Raw genomic sequence first — 19,082 nt, forward strand, 5'->3', positions numbered from 1 at the left:
AATAAACCACTTTACAGGGACTACACTATATAATGACCAACCCCTCAATATGACAGGTCTTTTGCACAGATTTGGGCAGTGTCTGTCATGCCCATTTATGTTATGAATAATTATTGCCAATCTGATACACACTTAGTGATTTAAGGACCGTTATTTAAACCAGCTAGCTAGATCAGTGGAAATCCGTGATTGCATCCATTTTTACATCTGTGTCCGTGTTTTTCACTGATGTCCATTACATCACCCCAATGTATTTCACTAGTCCCCACAACCCCCCACCCCAGACCTGTCTTCATCATTACAGAGAAGCCACCACTCCCCATAGACCTGGCATCATTATTACAGAGAAGCGACCCCCCTCCCCCAGACCTGGCATCATCATTACAGAGAACACCCCGACCCGACAGCACATTGCTACAGACGAACTCAGGTCTCAGTGGCTTCCCAGGGCATGAATGACGTCACTTGTGCGGCCTGGATAAGGAAGTAGCGGGGGACTTTGCTGGTTGAACTGAGACCTGAAATCGCCAGCATACACTGTAGATGTGCTGCTGGGGCTGGGGTGTCGCTTCTCTATACTGATGATGCTAGGTCCGGGGCTAGGGTTTTTTCACACCATGGATCACAGAATGGATTTCAGCATGGAATGTCTGAATAGACAGATAGGGGGAAATTTTTTAGTCCGACGTTTTCTGCGCCGGACTTAAAAATGTCCCTGCAGCTCTGGCACTACGGAGATTTATGTAGAGATGGATTGCCTCTACATAAATCCCGTGCGCGCCGGTGCGCACGGCAGGAAACCTACGCCAGCTGAGAGCTGGAGTAGGTTTCCTGCGTATTTTTTTGCGAAACCAAAGATGAATCGCGCGGACTCTGAGTCCGCGCCCCCCATACCGCCCCCTCCACACCTCCTCCCCGCCCCCTGGCGTACCCAGCGGAAATCGCCAATTTGCGTAAAAAAAATAAATGAAATACGCCGCTTGATACATGTCCCCCATAGAGTTCTCCTAAGGTTATCCGTGAGAGCAAATCTGCAATCACAGACTACTTTACGGGACGTGTGAATAAGGCCTAAGGTTGGTTTCAGGTAAGTGTGCATTTTTTGCATCCATATTATAAACACAAGTCCTGGCTTGACTGCTAGTTTGTTAAGAAATATGATCGGATTGGAATGTGCACACACAGATGCAGAATGCACATGGAACATGATTGTATGAAACTGGCCATAATTTTCAATTTCTTCTGTCCAGAATTTGTACAACCAGACTAATCTGCAAAAAGGATCTGTACATCTCTTCCATTTAGTGGGCATTCCCAGAGTCTTTGCAACCATTGGTATATGTTACATAAAATAATGGATAAAACCATGCATCTCTATAGATACATGAGACACATAATACAAACACTAAGAAACACTAAGGGCGCAGGTTTCACTATCATTTTTCATTTTATCATTTTTCCGCCAGGAAAATTAAAATTCAGCACACGCAGAGGCCGTGCCCCCTCTACGTGCTGCCGCACCCCCTATAACATCCTTTGCCAGCACCACTGGCGCAGGAGGCGCAGATGGGCCTGATACGAAAAAAATATTTGCGAATATTTTTACGCCGATCAGGCCCATCTGCGCCTAAAAAAGGCATTTTAGTGTTTTAAAAAATTTCCACCTAAGGTCCCAGCACAATGTCACACATATGGTAAGAAGCAGCTCAGTCCATGCATGGGATTAGGTGGTGCAAACACTCCAAGAATAAAGAACCAAATGCAGATCTGCAGAAATAAGTAGCGGTAACACGAATTGATGATAAGCTTAGTTATGCCGGTCTTAATAAATGTCGCCTGAAGCGTCCAGCATTTCCATTCGCTATGACTATTTGCTTCCTCCTACATTTGGTTGACAGCCTCTGGAAATGATAGACATTTGAAGTTCATGTTTTACATTTGGTTCTCATTTGCATATATGGAAAAATGCTTATTGCTCTACCCAAAAACATAAAGCTATGTCCGTAGATGTGATTTTCACCCCTACCTGGCATTGCACTTACTGATATGGTACGGTACGGTATTAGAAAATTGTATTTAAATTAAACTATTACCTCAAGATATGTAACTTTCTAATATAATGTATAATATCTTGTTTTCAGGGCTGGCCTTAGGGTGGCTGGCGCCCTTTGCTAAACCATTTTCTGTCGCTCCCCCCTTTTTATATACACTACCGTTCAAAAGTTTGGGGTCACCCAAACAATTTTTTGTTTTTTATGAAAAGTCACACTTATTCACCACCATACGTTGTGAAATGAATAGAAAATAGAGTCAAGACATTGACAAGGTTAGAAATAATGATTTGTATTTGAAATAACATTGTTTTTACATCAAACTTTGCTTTCGTCAAAGAATCCTCCTTTTGCAGCAATTACAGCATTGCACACCTTTGGCATTTTAGCTATTATTTTGTTGAGATAAGCTGGAGAAATTGCACCCCACGCTTCTAGAAGCAGCTCCCATAAGTTTGATTGGTTGGATGGGCACTTCTGGCGTACCATACGGTCAAGCTGCTCCCACAACAGCTCAATGGGGTTCAGATCTGGTGACTGCGCTGGCCACTCCATTACCTATAGAATACCAGCTGCCTTTTTCTGCTGTAAATAGTTCTTGCACAATTTTGAAGTGTGTTTAGGGTCATTGTCCTGTTGTAGGATGAAATTGGCTCCAATGAAGCGCTGCCCCTTGGGTATGGCATGGCATTGCAAAATTGAGTGATAGCCTACCTTATTCAGAATCCCTTTTACCCTGTACAAATCTCCCACCTTACCAGCACCAAAGCAACCCCAGACCATCACATTACCTCCACCATGCTTAACAGATGGCGTCAGGCATTCTTCCAACATCTTTTCATTTGTTCTGCGTCTCAAAAACGTTCTTCTTTGTGATGCAAACACCTCAAACTTAAATTCATCCGTCCACAACACTTTTTTCCAGTCTTCCTTTGTCTAATGTCTGTGTTCTTTTGCCCATCTTAATCTTTTTCTTTTATTGGCCAGTCTCAGATATGGCTTTTTCTTTGCCACTCTGCCCTAAAGCCCAAAATCCCGCAGCCGCCTCTTCACTGTAGATGTCGACACTGGTGTTTTGCGGGTACTATTTAACGAAGATGCCAGTTGGGTACCTGTGAGGCGTCTGTTTCTCAAACTAGAGACTCTAATGTCCTTATCTTCTTGCTTAGTTGTGCAACGCGGCCTCCCACTTCTTTTTCTACTCTGGTTAGAGCCTGTTTGTGCTGTCTTCTGAAGGGAGTAGTACACACCGTTGTAGGAAATCTTCAATTTCTTGCATGGAATAGCCTTCATTTCTAAGAACAAGAATAGACTGTCGAGTTTCAGATGAAAGTTCTCTTTTTCTGGTCATTTTGAGCGTTTAATTGACCCCACAAATGTGATGCTCCAGAAACACAATCTGCTCAAAGGAAGGTCAGTTTTGTAGCTTCTGTAACGAGCTAGACTGTTTTCAGATGTGTGAACATGATTGCACAGGGGTTTCCTAATCATCAATTAGCCTTCTGAGCCAATGAGCAAACACATTGTACCATTAGAACACTGGAGTGATAGTTGCTGGAAAAACCAGACATTTGCAGCTAGAATAGTCATTTACCACATTAGCAATGTATAGAGTGTATTTCTTTAAAGTTAGGACTAGTTTAAAGTTATCTTCATTAAAAAGTACAGCGGTTTTCCTTCAAAAATAAGGAAATTTCAATGTGACCCCAAACTTTTGAACGGTAGTGTATATATATATATATATATATATATATATATATATATATATATTATACACACACAGTGGGGAAAAAAAGTATTTAGTCAGTCACCAAATAGTGCAAGTTTCACCACTTAAAAAGATGAGAGAGGCCTGTAATTGACACCATATGTAGACCTCAACTATGGGAGACAAAATGAAAAAACAAATCCAGAAAATCACATTGTCTGATTTTGTAAGAATTTATTTGCAAATTATGGTGGAAAATAAGTATTTGGTCAGTAACAAAATTTCATCTCAATACTTTGTTATATACCCTTTGTTGGCAATGACAGAGGTCAAACGTTTTCTGTAAGTTTTCACAAAGTTTTCACAAGGTTGGCACACACTGTTGTTGGTATGTTGGCCCATTCCTCCATGCAGATCTCCTCTAGAGCAGTGATGTTTTGGGGTTGTCGCTTGGCAACACGGACTTTCAACTCCCTCCAAAGGTTTTCTATAGGGTTGAGATCTGGAGACAGGCTAGGCCAGTCCAGGACCTTGAAATGCTTCTTACGAAGCCACTCCTTTATTGCCCTGGCGGTGTGCTTTGGATCATTGTCATATTGAAAGACCCAGCCACGTTTCATCTTCAATGCCCTTGCTGATGGAAGGAGGTTTGCACTCAAAATCTCACGATACATGGCCCCATTCATTCTTTCATTTACCCAGATCAGTCGTCCTGGCCCCTTTGCAGAGAAACAGCCCCAAAGCATGATGTTTCCACCCCCATGCTTTACAGTAGGTATGGTGTTTGATGGATGCAACTCAGTATTCTTTTTCCTCAAAACAAAAGTTGTGTTTCTACCAAACAGTTCCACTTTGGTTTCATCAGACCATAGGACATTCTCCCAATACTCTTCTTGATCATCCAAATGCTCTCTAGCAAACTTCAGACGGGCCCGGAAATGTACTGGCTTAAGCAGTGGGACACGTCTGGCACTGCAGGATCTGAGTCGCTGGCTGCATAGTGTGTTACTGATGGTAGGCTTTGTTACATTGGTACCAGCTCTCTGCAGTTCATTCACTAGGTCCCCCCACGTGGTTCTGGGATTTTTGCCCACCATTCTTGTTATCATTGTGACCCCACGGGGTGAGATTTTGCGTGGATCCCCAAATAGAGGGAGATTATCAGTGGTCTTGTATGTCTTCCATTTTCTAATTATTGCTCCCACAGTTGATTTCTTCACTCCAAGCTGGTTGCCTATTGTAGATTCAGTCTTCCCAGCCTGGTGCAGGGCTACAATTTTGTTTCTGGTGTCCTTTGACAGCTCTTTGGTCTTCACCATAGTGGAGTTTGGAGTCTGACTGTTTGAGGGTGTGCACAGGTGTCTTTTTATACTGATAACAAGTTTAAACAGGTGCCATTACTACAGGTAATGAATGGAGGAAAGAGGAGACTCTAAAGAATAAGTTACAGGTCTGTGAGAACCAGAAATCTTGATTGTTTGTAGGTGACCAAATACCTATTTTCCACCATAATTTGCAAATAAATTCTTACAAAATCAGACAATGTGATTTTCGGGATTTGTTTTCTCATTTTGTCTCGCATAGTTGAGGTCTACCTATGATGTAAATTACAGACGCCTCTCATCTTTTTAAGTGGGAGAACTTGCACTATTGGTGACTGACTAAATACTTTTTTCCCACTGTATGTGTATATATATTGTAGGGATCTTGTGTTTGGACACAGTTCACAGCAGACTTGGACTTGTAAAATAACAGATTGGTGTTTATTTGCAGCATAAACAGTCCAGCAAACAGAAATACAGCAACACCATGCTTTTAAGAATAAAACAAACAAAAAGGTCTTGCCCGTCTGGGCTCTTACTAACAGGTTGGCTCACCTATCTAACACTTATCACAGTGCGTCTTTCACCTGGATACCGCAGGGTGTATATAAGCTCCAGCAGAGGCTTTATTCCCAGGTTGCTCCCAAACAGACACCCAGGCTGTTCACTCCTGGCTGAGAGCAATTCCCTGCACTCTGTGCAACCTTTTACCTTCTCAGGCTGATTGCTCACCTGATGGCAATACCCGAACTCTATCGGGGGGAAGGGAATGGCAAGTCCCACTACCAACCTACCCGCCATTCCAGTAAGTCCAGGCCCGGAAAAAAGAACAACAACTCAGCAGCATAACACTGCTGAGTAACATATCTCTCCTGGACTCACCATCTCGCACTATGCAGTACCCTAGGTGAGATGTACCTCCCCTCGAACACTTTTCCAGTGACATGTCTACAATATATTATATATATATATATTTTTGACTGACAGGGAGGAGCTGCTGCTGTCTTCTTCAACAAAGTAGCTGTTCTTTTCCAATTTAAGACAAACCTGTTAATGGAGTACTCCTGGATTCAAAAAAAACATGGCTACTATCTTTTATAAACAGCTCCATCCCAGTCCTCAGGTTGTGTGTGGTATTACAACCCAGTTCCATTGATGTGAATAGAGACAAACTGTAATACCACATACAATTAAAAAATGATAATACATTAACATACGACAATACTCAACACAAGACTTACAGGGGGCGTCTTCTCTGCATAAATTGTAGGTGATGTTTTTTGCCGGCAATTTTTCTTGTCTTCTGGTTTAAACATCATGAAGACTTCTCCTGGTGATGCCTCATCTTAGCAGAATCTGCCAGACAAACATTTTAGGCTCCTCTGTGCTGCAGCACCATGCTCATCACTATGCAAATCCTCATCTGTTTTACTTCACACAGTAACAGAGACCCCTCTGTGCCCCCATATAAGCAGTATGCCCAATACATGCCTCCAAACAGTAGTCAGGCAGCTCTGTGCCCCCATATTGTATATTAGACAAGGCCACTTACAGTATATGTCGCCAGAATGTTCGCCAGAAAGATCATAGAAAGGAAATTGGCAGTATTGGAAACAGGGAGAAGGAGAGGAAGACAGGAGAAGATGGAAATGAGGGAAAACTGGGGGAGAGATGTGAAATGGGGGTTAGCCATTAAAAACAATAGGAGAGAGATAAGAGAAGGGGGATATAAATAATAAGAGGCAATGAGTAGGCAGAGAGCTGTACAGAGAGGAGAGAGTGGATGTGGGTAGATTAATTGGTGAAGCCGAGTGCAAGTCCCTGTGCCTGGTAATAAAGACACCACATCCCCTTCAATCAGCAGGTAGGTAGCTAGTTGTTGATAGTTGTAGGTAGATAGTTGTAGATAGGTGGTTGCAGGTAGGTATTTGCCCCCTCCCCTCTCACCCCCTCTTCCCATGTAGGTAGATGTAGGCAGGTAGTTAGAGGTAGGTAGCTGTAGGTAGGTAGTTATAAAGTAGTATCTGTAGGTAGGAAGCTGTAGGTAGATGTAGATAGTTGTAGGTAGGTGGTTGTAGGTAGGTATTTGTCCCTTCCCCTCTGCCCATGTAGGTAGATGTAGGTAGGTATACGTAGGTATCTGTAGGTAGGTAGATGTAGATAGTTGCAGGTAGTTATTTGCCCCCTCCCCTGTAACCCCCTCTCCCCATGTAGGTAGGTAGATATAGGTAGGTAGCTGCAAGTACATAGTTGTAGGTAGGTATTTGCCCCTCCCCCTCTCACCCTCATGTAGGTAGATGTAGGTAGGTAGTTATAGGTCAGGGCCGCTTTAACCAGAGGGCACATGGTGCACGTGCATCGGGCCCACTGGTTAAAGGGGCCCCCCCGAGCAGGCTTGCCGTTGCTATGTGCGACCAGTGCGGTCGCACAGGGCTCCGGCCACCAGCCTGTCAGGGGGGAGCACCATGGATGGGTAATCTACTTACCCCTCCATGGCGCCCCCTGCAGGGCCCCCCCGTCTGCCGCTGCCCCCGCCCGCCCGCTGCTGTGCTTCAGCGCTTCAGCAGCAGCGATACTGACAGAGAGAGAGCCATTGGCTCCCTCCCTGTCAGTCACTCTTGTGGCCGCACTTCCTGCGGTCACAAGAGGCCGCACTCTCCCTCTAGCGCCCGACGTTACTGGAGCGTTGGCGCGAGGGTAAGGGGAGTGCAGCATGAGAAGAGGAACGCGTGGACCTAGGTGAGTAAAAGTGTTTGTTTTTTTCAATGTTATATGGTAGGGGGAGCGCATATACTATTGGGGAGCACAGGGGAGCTATATACTATGGGGGAGCACAGGGGAGCTATATACTATGGGGGAGCACAGGGGCTATATACTATGGGGGAGCACAGGGGAGCTATATACTATGGGGGAGCACAGGGGAGCTATATACTACTGGGGAGCACAGGGGGCTATATACTATTGGGGAGCACAGGGGGCTATATACTATGGGGAGCACAGGGAGCTATATACTATGGGGAGCACAGGGGAGCTATATACTATGGGGGAGCACAGGGGGCTATATACTATGGGGGAGCACGGGGAGCTATATACTATTGGGGAGCACAGGGGGCTATATACTATTGGGGAGCACAGGGGAGCTGTATACTATTGGGGAGCACAGGGGAGCTATATACTATTGGGGAGCACAGGGGAAGTATATACTATTGGGGAGCACAGGGAAGCTATATACTGTTGGGGAGCACAGGGGTCTATATACTATTGGGGAGCACAGGGGAGCTATATACTATTGGGGAGCACAGGGGGCTATATACTATTGGGGAGCACAGAGGTCTATATACTATGGGGGAGAGCACAGGGGGGCTATATATTGGGGAGAGCACAGGGGTCTATATACTATTAGGGAGAGCACAGGGGGCTATATACTATTGGGGGGGAGCACAGGGGAGCTATATACTATGGGGGAGCACAGGGGGCTATATACTATGGGGGAGCACAGGGGAGCTATATACTATGGGGGAGCACAGGGGAGCTATATACTACTGGGGAGCACAGGGGGCTATATACTATTGGGGAGCACAGGGGGCTATATACTATGGGGAGCACAGGGAGCTATATACTATGGGGGAGCACAGGGGAGCTATATACTATGGGGGAATACAGGGGGCTATATACTATGGGGGAGCACGGGGAGCTATATACTATTGGGGAGCACAGGGGGCTATATACTATTGGGGAGCACAGGGGAGCTGTATACTATTGGGGAGCACAGGGGAGCTATATACTATTGGGGAGCACAGGGGAGCTATATACTATTGGGGAGCACAGGGGAGGTATATACTATTGGGGAGCACAGGGAAGCTATATACTGTTGGGGAGCACAGGGGTCTATATACTATTGGGGAGCACAGGGGAGCTATATACTATTGGGGAGCACAGGGGGCTATATACTATTGGGGAGCACAGAGGTCTATATACTATGGGGGAGAGCACAGGGGGGCTATATATTGGGGAGAGCACAGGGGTCTATATACTATTAGGGAGAGCACAGGGGGCTATATACTATTGGGGGGAGAGCACTGGGGGGGCTATATACTATTGGGGAGAGCACTGGGGGGCTATATACTATTGGGGGAGAGCACAGGGGGGCTATATACTATTGGGGGAGAGCACAGGGGGGCTATGTAGTATTGTGGGAGAGCACAGGGGGGCTATATACTACTGGGGAGAGTGCACAGGGGGGCTATATACTAATGGGGGAGTGCACAGGAGGGCTGTATATAACTGGAGGAGCACATGAGGGTCTATATACTACAGGGACACCTTAAAACTATGGAGGCACAGAGGGGTGTAAGTATGTAGGGGTACAGAGGGGTGTAACTACTGTATAGGGGTACAAGGGACCTAACTACTGTATGTGTTGGAGCCTAAAATATTTGTCTGGCAGATTCTGGAGAGAAGATTCACAGCCAGGAGAAGACTTCAAGGTGGCCCAGGCTGGATGGAGAGAAAAAGAAAAGGTGACAGACTCTGATCGGAGAAGACACCCCCGGTGAGTCACTGGATGTAACTGCACTCTGTTATAGGGTTGTAGTGTTAGGGGTCATGATGTGGCGGTATTATGTAATGGTATCCTTGGTGATATCTTTCTGTTTTGTTTAGTGCAGTTTTTATGTAATATGTAATCACTGTATGGTGGAAATAGTGTTAAAAGGTAACTACTGTATGTATTGGGGCTCTTGATACAGTGTGGGGGCAAATTCAGTACATTATACAATGTGCCGAAAGGGAAGGGGGAGGCCCACTCTTGAGGGCTGTGCACTGGGCCCACCAATGTATTACAACGGCCCTGTTATAGGTAGGTAGCTGTAGGTAGGTAGTAGAAAAATTGAGAAAATGTAAGGCATGCTTTGACCAGTGAAAAGTATACATTACAAAGTGCAAAAGTGCAACATGCAATAAAAAGACAAAACAAAGGCAAAACATGCACAAGAAATCAAATAAATAGCTAAATTTATGTACGGTTTAATAATCTGAGGTGCTGAAGGTAAATTCCAAAAGTGCAAAAAGTGCTTAGCATTAACTAACAGTCACCTCAGATAAAAACCAGAGCTATAATGCCTACCACAGAATAGGAAACAAAATACAAACGCCATGCATATATGCCGTGCGTCTCCCTTACCCACAGAAACACCCACAGGGGGGATTCACTTTTGCACTTTGTAATGTATACTATTCACTGGTCAAAGCATGCCTTACATTTTCTAATTTTTTCATGCATGTGTCGCGTGGCCTCCCTTTCCTTTTGTTTGCCTTGTCGGTTGTTGTAATCCTCCTTTTTGTATGTACATCTTATGAAATAGTTTTTAATCAAAATTTGTTCATAATAATTGTTTCAAATAAACTTTATCATTGATTAATTTATTTGTAGTGGGCTCAAATATTTCTTCCTTGTGGGGAGGTCTGTTTGGTGGTATATCCCTGCAGTCTCTGTCCGCCCTTGTGTTTCCCATCCTCTCCATTCCTGCTATAATTTGCCTGCACTCACGCTCAGCCATTCACACTGCTGTATAGAAACGTATCTGTCACTGTCCTCTTGTAAAGCTCTGTGATTCTCACTTTCTGATTGGTCCATGCTGAACACCCCCCTTCTCTATTGCAGTCCTCTGACAGACAGCTCTCTATTCTAGCCTGTTGTACTACGCTACTGCATTATGCGGATAGGCAGTTCCATCCTGTATCTACAAACTGCTGCTGTTTTTCAAGTTTATGCACTTACTATACATTATACACTGCATGATAACTGCTATACTGTACAGTAACTTTTAATATCACATATTCAGCTATTTCTCATTGTTTGTTTCATCTGTTCTACATCTTATTCAGAATAAAAAATCCTTATTTTGGGGGTGTGGAACCAATTGTCTGAATTTCAATAATTTCTTATATGAAAATTTGCTTTGCTTTAAGATTTGGATAACAAGCACAGTCCTGGAATGAATTGTGGCTGTAAACCAAGGCACCACTGTATATATAATAATATTGGATATACAGTAAGATAATATTGGATTAAGTCCTTATTGTGTTGATGCTTGATCATAATGTGTGTTGAGAATAAACGAAAGAAAAGGCACAAAATAAAGGAGAACAATCAGCAGGTTCCTCCCGTTGTCCGTGACTATGGTGCCAACAGGGGCGGGCTGGGCCGGGGGGCAAGGTGGCATATGCCCCCCTTGGCCGATCCCCCCAGGTCAGATTTTAATTAGGCCGCTCTGCCACTTTAAGGCTGACTCTGCCTCACACTTCTCTTCACTTCATTGGTGGTGCAGGCAGCCTGCTCCATTAGGGAGTGAAGAGAAGTGCACTGCCCAGGAAAGAGGGTGAAGGTGGCAGAAGAGGACGCCTGCTGGGAGAGAGCCGCCCACTGTGCTGACTGGTATCTTGGGAGGGGGTTTGGGGTGGGTTACTGAAGCAGGGAACACTCACCTCCCTTTCCGGGCAGCCAGTGTTTCCTCTGTGATTCAGGCAGTACGATTAGCACTGCCTGCATCTCTCTGCTCTGGCCAGACCTCACAAGAAGAGGCCAGAGCAGCACGGGACCAGTGAGTGAGTATGTTGGGAGGAGGGGGGCATTGTGCTTTGTTCTACAACATGTGACTCTCCAGTTATTGCAGAACTAAAACTTCCATTGTAATTTGCTGGCAGGACATGGTGAGAGTAGTGATATCATAATACCAGAATTTTGAGTTCAATACCAGTACCAACTTTTTTTTCAATACTCAGTACCAATTCGATACTGAATAAATTATATAAAAAACGCCAAAAAAAAAGAAGAATAGAAATGAACCCAAACCCCCCCCCCCCGGTCAGGTCCGTACGAACCAATTCACATTCCTTTAATTTTGTTACTTTAAAAATAAAGTTTCCATTATTTAAAATAAATGTGCTTTAAAAAATTGTGTTATTCTCACTCCTAACACTTTTTATCTTTTAGCCTGTCTGGCTGTGGTGTTAGAGGTGTAAATAGCAACTTGAACACTTTCATGTTTTTTGCTATACTCAGCTCTGCTGCTCCATGTTGTAGCAGTGGAAAGTGTGCTCTCCTTGGCTGAATCAGCACTAGTCTTTGTTATCATGGTGATTGGACTGACGGCTGGCTCTTCCAGTTAGCTGTCAGTATCTGGGCTGGGCTGGGACTCCAGGTCCTATAAGTATTTCCATTCTGCCCAGATTCAGCGCCGGTGGAAGTATCTAGCTCCTAGTTTACTTGACCTAGCGTTTCCTGCATTTATTCTCTGGTTACCTGACTTCGGCTATTAACCCTTTGACTTCCCCTCTGGACACAATTTTTTGTACTTTGCTGCTCGGTTGGTTTTGACTTGGACTCCTGACTTTCCCTTTATTGTGTTGTGTATTGTCTTGTTTTGTTCTGTGTTCCACTCAGTGAGATCAGGGATTGCCGTCCAGTTGTCCATTGCTATTAGAGCTTCTGAGGCAAGTAGGTAGGGACAGCGGGGCGGGTGCCAGCTTCAAGGCTCACCTGTCCTTGTGTTTCCCTGTCCCTACCCTAACAATATCACCGGTCGTACCCCACGACAGCGGTCCCGACGTTTCAGCATGTCTACTGAGCCGTCCCTAACTGACCGCATACAAGACATTGCAACATGCATGGAAGGTATGGCGGGGTATACAGCACAGTTGTCACAGCGGGTAGATGCTTTAACCCTGTCAAATTCCCAGATGACTGTTACACCAGCTCCTGCGGTCTCTCAGACTCCCCGACCTAAAATGCTTATGCCCGACCGGTTTGAGGGGAACCCGGACAAGTTCAGGACATTGAGGGAGTCCTGTAACTTGTATTTTAAATTCAATGCCTTTTCGGGAGATGCTGAAAGAGTAGCTATGGTAATCTCTCTCCTACGGGGGGCGCCCCAGGATTGGGCTTTAGCCTTACCCCCTGACGCCCCCGAGTAGAATTCCCTGCAAGGATTTTTTGGGTCCCTGGGACAAATTTATGATGATCCTAACCGCGCTGCCCTGGCCCAGTGTTAGCTGTTATCCATTCAGCAAGGTTGCCGTACCGCTGAGGATTATTCAGCTGAGTTCAGGCAGTGGAGTACAGTAACAGGGTGGACGGACGCACCCCTCAAAACTTTTTACCGACAGGGACTCTCAGACCACATAAAAGACGCTATGGTTAGCCATCCCCTTCCTGACTCTTTAAATGACCTTATGACATTGGCCATTTGTATTGATCAAAGGTTTAGAGAGAGAAAACGTGAAAAAAACAGGGTATAGCTACTGTGCTTCCTTGGTCCAGTCACCTAGTTGGTCCTGGAACAGTACCCTCTGGAGACACAGTATCTGCATCTCCGGAAGAACCCATGATAATAGGCTCCACTGCTGCTGCCCGCAGGAGACATTGCCTGAACAACTCCTTTTGTCTATATTGTGGCAAGCCGGGTCATTTCATCAGAACCTGCCCATCAAGGCCTAACCAGCATCCGGGAAAACGCCAGTGCCTGAGTGATTACCTGGAGGGTCATTCAGGCACACAGGTACCCCCTAAAACATTTGATAAGTTTCTTCTTCTGGTTAAGATGTCTTCTGGTGATGTTGTGTTTTCCTGTTAGGTCATGGTAGACTCGGGGGCAGCCTTGAGTTTTATCCGCACATCGGTTGCTTCCTCATTAGGATTGGAATTGATTCCTTTATGTTATCCATTTTCTGTTTCAGGAGCTAATGCTGTTCCTCTGAGTGGAGGTGACAACAAATTTCGTACCTCAGAAATCCCTATGGAGGTTGGTTGTCTTCACCATAAACAAATTTCTTTCTTTGTTATGGACAACTTGGCTACTGATGTGATCCTTGGGTTACCATGGTTACGTCTCCACAATCCTGTCTTCGATTGGAGAACCACAGAGTTGATTAAGTGGGGTAGCTCTTGTGATTCACATATGACCCAAGTTTGTCCACCCTTGTGTTCCGTGTTTGAGAAAACGATTTTAGTGATGTTTTTGATGAGGCGATGGCTGACGCCTTGCCTCCACACGTCCACATGATTGCGCCATCGACCTGATAACCGGGGGCCAGGTTTCCCAAGGGCCAGATTTTTAACCTGTCACCCCCAGAGTGGGAGTTGATGCGGCTGTACATACAGGACAGTTTGAGGAAGGGTCACATCCGCCCATCTGTGTCCCCCATGGGAGCTGGTTTCTTCTTTGTGGAGAAAAAAGATGGTGGTTTGCGTCCTTGTATCGATTACAGAGAATTAAATAAAATAAATGTCAAAGACCACCATCCACTTTCCTTGATCCCAGATCTGTTAAATCAAGTAGTTGGAGCTCGTTGGTTTTCCAAAATAGACCTTAAAGAGGACCTGTCACCCCCCGTGCCGGGGTGACAGGCTCCCGACCCCGTTAGAGCCCCCTATACACCTATACGTGATCCCGCCGGGTCCCGGAGATGTCAGCGCCCGAAGCCCGGCGCGCGCGCTGGCAGGAGAGTCCGATGACCATAGAGAATGACGGAGCATTGGACTCCCCATTCATTCTCTATGAGCGTCTGACTCTGCTGTCAGCGCGCGCGCCAGGCTTCGGGGGCTGATATCTCCGTGACCCGACCGGCTCAGGAAGCGGGACCTGGCGGGATCACGTGAGTATAGGGGGCTGTAACTGGGGGTCGGGAGCCTGTCACCCCGGCACGGGGGGTGACAGGTCTCCTTTAAAGGGGCTTATAATTCAATCCGGATCCCGGAGGGGGATGAGTGGAAAACGGCATTTAAAACGCCAGAGGGACATTTTGAGTATCTTGTGATGCCCTTTGGGCTTAGCAATGCTCCTTCTGTGTTTCAGAGATTCGTGAATGATATATTTTGTGACTTGTTTGGTCAATTCGTTGTATATTTAGATGACATCCTCATCTACTCTCCTGACTGGCCCACTCTTCAAAGACATGTGCATGAGGTATTGTCCAGACTAAGAGAAAATTCCTTGTGTGCAAATTTTTCCAAGTGTTTATTTGGGGTAAAAGAGATTGGATTCCTGGGCTATATTCTTACCCCTGACTCTGCAAATGGACCCCAGAAAGGTATAGGCAGTTCTAGAGTGGGCCAAACCTACTACTCTTAAAGAACTCCAAAGGTTTCCTGGGTTTGCACATTTTTATAGAAAGTTTATCTGTTATTTTTCTTGATTGTCAAACCTCTTACTGAACTCACCAAGCAGCCTCGGACTGGGCCACCGGGGAGCCGGGGAAACCCCCGGTGGGCCCCTCCCCCTTCCTCCCTATTGGTGGGCCCCTTAACAGGAGGCTTCCCGTTTATTTGCTCAAGGCCCCATATGCCGTACATTTCTCCCTGCAGCTGCAGAGTCCTGTCACCTGGTCACTGCCTCTGTATATGTATATGTATGAGGTGTATGGGCCGGGCAGTGACCATGGTGACAGGCAGCAGTGTAATGTGGAGCGCGGTGTCTCTCTCCCCTCCCGGCCCCTCCCCCACCTCCTCCTCTCTGGCTGCTCAGTGGGGACACAGCCGGAGGGGAGAGGGCCCCCTGCAGCAGCTATGACAGGTGGCCTGTAACAGAAGGCCTCCTGCTGGGTGATGTCTCTGCATGTGGAGCTCCCCCAGAGCAGACAGGCCTCCAGTATCCAGCTCTCCGGTCGGGACAGAAGGGGAGGGCAGTAGGGATTGTCTGCACACACCATGCAGCTCTCTGATCCCTCCACATACATCTCCTGCACACCTGTCCTGCTCTTCATGAAGGGTGAGTGTGCTTATGTGTGTGCAAATAAGTGTGTTATGTCAACATTATGTAGGATGGTGTGTAAATGTGTAAGGGCTGAACTGGGAGGTGAAGGTTCTCTCCACTACAGCTAATACTTTTCCCAATATACTATACTAGTCCTATGTGTCAGCAATACAACTACTACCCTCAATATACTATACTAGTCCTATGTGTCAGCAATACAACTACTACCCTCAATATACTATACTAGTGCTATGTGTCAGCCATACAACTACTACCCTCAATATACTATACTAGTCCTATGTGTCAGCAATACAACTACTACCCTCAATATACTATACTAGTGCTATGTGTCAGCAATACAACTACTACCCTCAATATACTATACTAGTCCTATGTGTCAGCAATACAACTACTACCCTCAATATACTATACTAGTCCTATGTGTCAACAATACAACTACTACCCTCAATATACTATACTAGTGCTATGTGTCAGCAATACAACTACTACCCTCAATATACTATACTAGTGCTATGTGTCAGCATGTAGTTGTATAGCTGTGTCAGCACTAGTATAGTATATTGGGGATAGTAGTAGTATAGCTGTGTCAGCACTAGTATAGTATATTGGGGATAGTAGTTGTATAGCTGTGTCAGCACTAGTATAGTATATTGGGGATAGTAGTTGTATAGCTGTGTCAGCACTAGTATAGTATATTGGGGATAGTAGTTGTATGGCTGACATAGCACTAGTATAGTATATTGGGGATAGTAGTTGTATAGCTGTGTCAGCACTAGTATAGTATATTGGGGATAGTAGTTGTATGGCTGACATAGGACTAGTATAGCATATTGTGCATAGTAGTTGTATGGCTGACATTGCACTAGTATAGCATATTGGGGATAGTAGTTGTATAGCTATGTGTCAGCAATACAACTACTATCCTCAATATACAATGCTAGTGCTATGTGTCAGCCATACAACTACAAGTACTACCCCCATAATACTATACTGTGTGTGTGTCAGCTATACTACAGCTACCCCCAACATACTATACTGTGTGTGTCAGCCATACTACTGCTACCCCCAACATACTATACTGTGTGTGTCAGCCATACTACTGCTACCCCCAACATACTATACTGTGTGTCAGCTATACTACTGATACCCCCAACATACTATACTGTGTGTGTCAGCCATACTACTGCTACCCCCAACATACTATACTGTGTGTCAGCTATACTACTGATACCCCCAACATACTATACTGTGTGTGTCAGCCATACTACTGCTACCCCCAACATACTATACTGTGTGTGTCAGCCATACTACTGCTACCCCCAACATACTATACTGTGTGTCAGCTATACTACTGATACCCCCAACATACTATACTGTGTGACCGCCATACTACTGCTACCCCCAACATACTATACTGTGTGTCAGCCATACTACTGCTACCCCCAACATACTATGCTGTGTGTCAGCTATACTACTAATACCCCCAACATACTATACTGTGTGTGTCAGCCATACTACTGCTACCCCCAACATACTGTACTGTGTGTGTCAGCCATACTACTGCTACCCCCAACATACTATACTGTGTGTGTCAGCCATACTACTGCTACCCCCAACATACTATACTGTGTGTCCGCCATACTACTGCTACCCCCAACATACTATACTGTGTGTCAGCCATACTACTGCTACCCCCAACATACTATACTGTGTGTCCGCCATACTACTGCTACCCCCAACATACTATACTGTGTGTGTCAGCCATACTACTGCTACCCCCAACATACTATACTGTGTGTCCGCCATACTACTGCTACCCCCAACATACTATACTGTGTGTCAGCCATACTACTGCTACCCCCAACATACTATACTGTGTGTCAGCCATACTACTTCTACCCCCAACATACTATACTGTGTGTCCGCCATACACAGTATAGTATGTTGGGGGTAGCAGTAGTATGGCGGACACACAGTATAGTATGTTGGGGGTAGCAGTAGTATGGCGGACACACAGTATAGTATGTTGGGGGTAGCAGTAGTATGGCTGACACACACAGTATAGTATTATGGGGGTAGCAGTAGTGTGTCAGCCATACTACTGCTACCCCCAACATACTATACTGTGTGTCCGCCATACTACTGCTACCCCCAACATACTATACTGTGTGTCAGCCATACTACTGCTACCCCCAACATACTATACTGTGTGTCCGCCATACTACTGCTACCCCCAACATACTATACTGTGTGTGTCAGCCATACTACTGCTACCCCCAACATACTATACTGTGTGTCTGCCATACTACTGCTACCCCCAACATACTATACTGTGTGTCAGCCATACTACTGCTACCCCCAACATACTATACTGTGTGTCTGCCATACTACTGCTACCCCCAACATACGATACTGTGTGTCAGCCATACTACTGCTACCCCCAACATACTATACTGTGTGTCTGCCATACTACTGCTACCCCCAACATACTATACTGTGTGTCCACCATACTACTGCTACCCCCAACATACTATACTGTGTGTCAGCCATACTACTGCTACCCCCAACATACTATACTGTGTGTCCGCCATACTACTGCTACCCCCAACATACTATACTGTGTGTGTCAGCCATACTACTGCTACCCCCAACATACTATACTGTGTGTGTCAGCCATACTACTGCTACCCCCAACATACTATACTGTGTGTCCGCCATACTACTGCTACCCCCAACATACTATACTGTGTGTGTCAGCCATACTACTGCTACCCCCAACATACTATACTGTGTGTGTCAGCCATACTACTGCTACCCCCAACATACTATACTGTGTGTGTCAGCCATACTACTGCTACCCCCAACATACTATACTGTGTGTGTCAGCCATACTACTGCTACCCCCAACATACTATACTGTGTGTCCGCCATACTACTGCTACCCCCAACATACTATACTGTGTGTCAGCTATACTACTGCTACCCCCAACATACTATACTGTGTGTCCGCCATACTACTGCTACCCCCAACATACTATACTGTGTGTCAGCTATACTACTGCTACCCCCAACATACTATACTGTGTGTCCGCCATACTACTGCAACCCCCAACATACTATACTGTGTGTCTGCCATACTACTGCTACCCCCAACATACTATACTGTGTGTCCGCCATACTACTGCTACCCCCAACATACTATACTGTGTGTCCGCCATACTACTGCTAC

At 45.6% G+C, this 19,082-nt stretch overlaps 1 protein-coding gene across 3 annotated transcripts in view; it reads left to right on the forward strand.

Annotated features, from left to right (window-relative positions):
• The window catches only part of SEMA6B (semaphorin 6B), a 683,939-nt gene that overhangs the window by 6,822 nt on the left and 658,035 nt on the right, over positions 1 to 19,082 (forward strand). The window contains exon 1 of one of the 3 annotated variants that reach the window (XM_069964531.1): positions 15,581 to 15,847. The exons of the other annotated variants lie outside the window; for them this stretch is intronic. The gene's annotated coding sequence lies outside the window, so the exon portion shown is untranslated. Of the gene's footprint in view, positions 1 to 15,580; positions 15,848 to 19,082 lie in introns of those variants that run through there. 3 annotated transcript variants of the gene reach the window in all.

This window comes from Dendropsophus ebraccatus, chromosome 3 (genome assembly GCF_027789765.1).
Source record: "Dendropsophus ebraccatus isolate aDenEbr1 chromosome 3, aDenEbr1.pat, whole genome shotgun sequence".
NCBI lineage: Eukaryota > Metazoa > Chordata > Amphibia > Anura > Hylidae > Dendropsophus > Dendropsophus ebraccatus.